We start from the raw sequence: 2,784 nt of genomic DNA, 5'->3' as shown, positions 1-2,784 counted from the left end.
TAGCCGATATGTAAGAGAGAGAGAGAGAAAGAGATAGAGAGAGAGGGAGAGAGAGAGGGAGAGAGAAAGAAAGAGAGAGGGAGGGAGTGAGGAAGGGAGAGAGGGAGGGAGGGAGGGAGAGAGGGAGGGAGAGGAGAGGAGAGGAGAGGAGAGGAACGATCTCTCGTCCCACGTCACTGGCCTCCTCGTCAGAGCGCATCGATTTATCTTCGGGCGATCTAGTAATTAATTTTAAACGCAATATAATTGGCTGCTCGTAATTTAGGCGGTGGCCGCTGTTCCTCCGACGATGATTAGGCCAACGTACTCGCTCGAGAGCCTCTTAATTGACTCGTTGCCCTCTTTCTCGCTCGCGCTGCTGTAGCTCGTCTCATCTCTCGCCTCCCTCCTCTCGCCCTCTTTCCTTCCTTCCTCCCTTCACGCCACCATCATTACATCACGCGTGTTGCAAGAGCGAAAGAGAATTCTTTTCGTTCTTCTCTTCACTTTTTAGTCGAAATCTAAGAGGTCTTTCTTCGGAGAGAAGGCCCCGCGCAGGCGTATCCTTCGCTCTCTCGCCGGTGCGTTGCTTTCTTTGTGCGAATACCTGTTCTATATGAAATTTCGTCGTATTAGTTCCGCCGAGATTAATTTAGCGCGCGAGGAAGCCTGTAATCCAATTCTTAAAAAATCATTAGCGGCCGGTTCATTAGTGGCCTCAATGGTTACCGCTTCGTGCGGTGTTAACACGAGCCCGGCGGATTGTTCGTCGAGGCCCGCCGGCATTGTCTTCGCGATCGGTAAACCCGCGGCGATTGATTTACGACGATTTACGACGCGTCCGCGCCGATGGACACCCGTTTTCGTGGCGTTCTCGCCGCGTGACGGGGATGAATGAACGCTCGTTAACGATCGATCATCGCTTTGTGGCAGCGGGACGAACGAATGCGCAGTTGAGTTGTCGTCGAGGTGTTCTCGCGTTATTAACCTGTCTGAGAATGCTGGAGAGGGTGGGATTAGCGGGGCTAAATCGTTCGGATCGAACTTGGGACATCTCGCGAGTCGTCGACTAGTTTTGGAAGTGTGATCTTCGAGAATAAATTCCTAACACACGCGGATTATAGTCAGTTTCATCTGGACAAATGGAATGGACAATTGTCCACATGGAGTGGACAAGTGCTGAAACATTTCAAATCATATGATTAATCTGAAAAATTTCTCGAGAAGAACGATTGAGATGCCTCATACTTTAACAAGTTAAATAGTGATCATCATTAGTGATCAGCTATGACACAGAGAAAAAGATTAATTTTACTAAAATTATAGTTATATTTTCAATACCAACTATATCTCCTTACACTTACATATATATATAAACATATACACATATAAATTTTAAATTATATATATATATATATATATATATATATATATATATATATATATATATAGTTGTAAGTCCAACAAAATAATAGTAGTAACAATATGTACATAAGGTTATTATCATTAACATTATAGCAATACTCGCTACAAAATACAAAATATGATTCTTCTGGCAATAATTCTTTGGCTATACAATTATAATTACAAATACAAAACACTTTCTTCTCAATATACAGTTTTGATTAAGTTATGCATACGGAGAGAATTTTATAATAAATATTACTATAGAATTTTGCCAAGGAATAGAAGTTGATTCTGTAATAATCTATTATCCCCTCATTTTATATGTTAGACTGAAATATGCTATTGAAAAATTTACTGATTACGTCATGTAACGTCATGTTTCTAGCGAAATTTACTATGTTTCTTAGCAAAATAAATCTTAGTCTATTGTGTCTACAGTCTATTGTGACTCTTTCTTTTCTGCGCTACTATAAATATAGTAAAGAAACATAATAAAATATAGTAAAGAAACATAATAAAAAGAATGTATATAAGGAAAAACCATAATATTATCTCTGTGTATAAAGTATAATTAATTGTATCTAAAAGAATTTGCAAGAATTTGTTGTACAGTCAATTATAAAAGAGGACCAATAGAAATACAACCTAAATCGTCAATAATAATAAATCGTCAATAAGGGCCTTAACACAGAATTTAGTACAATGGAAAACAAACCCTAAAATTAATGAATTAACTGTACTACAGTTTTTAATAATATATTTCACAGTTGCTAAAATATAAATAGCTTATGAAATGAAATAAATAATAAATTATTGTAAAATGTCGATCTCGATTGCACAAAATATTCTGCAATAATTTTTATTATAAAATGAAACTAATTGGAATAAAGTAAACTAGTGAAAATAGAAAATATTTATATCTCGAATTACATTTATTCGCTGTATTTTTAGTCATGGGATTGTCAATTTGGTTCTTGCACAGTTAATAGTAATCAGCGCAGCGATCAATCGTCGTACGTGTTAATCGTCGTACGTGTTAATCGTCGACTATTTTCAAAAGTAAAAGACGATCATCTGCGATACGTATCAGCGACTGATCGTTTTTCCCAACGGGACGATATGAAATTTTTAATCTGCCGGCTCACACATCGACCCGCACGGCAGGCCTAATATACGTCATGGCGAAAGGTCACGCGCATCAAACTGAATTAACCCTCCTAATGAAGTCCAACAAAGTCGGAGTAAGATGTTAACGGTACCCCAGCGGTTTATGAGCGGTGATTGATGTGCCAAATCGGGAATGCACTCTCCGTCCATTAGATCAAAGCGCATGGCAGTCAAATGTTTGTTGGTAGTAAGGAACTATCTAGTTAGATAATTAACACCTCCATCATCCCT

General features: G+C 38.5%; 1 protein-coding gene across 1 annotated transcript in view; it reads left to right on the top strand.

Annotated features, from left to right (window-relative positions):
- LOC116842030 overlaps positions 1 to 2,784 on the top strand; it is a 26,991-nt gene that overhangs the window by 11,039 nt on the left and 13,168 nt on the right. The window lies entirely within an intron of this gene.

This window comes from Odontomachus brunneus, unplaced genomic scaffold (genome assembly GCF_010583005.1).
Source record: "Odontomachus brunneus isolate Ranch 3 - 2012 unplaced genomic scaffold, Obru_v1 Obru_scaffold_020, whole genome shotgun sequence".
Lineage (NCBI taxonomy): Eukaryota > Metazoa > Arthropoda > Insecta > Hymenoptera > Formicidae > Odontomachus > Odontomachus brunneus.
This window is presented reverse-complemented; position numbering and strand designations above follow the sequence as displayed.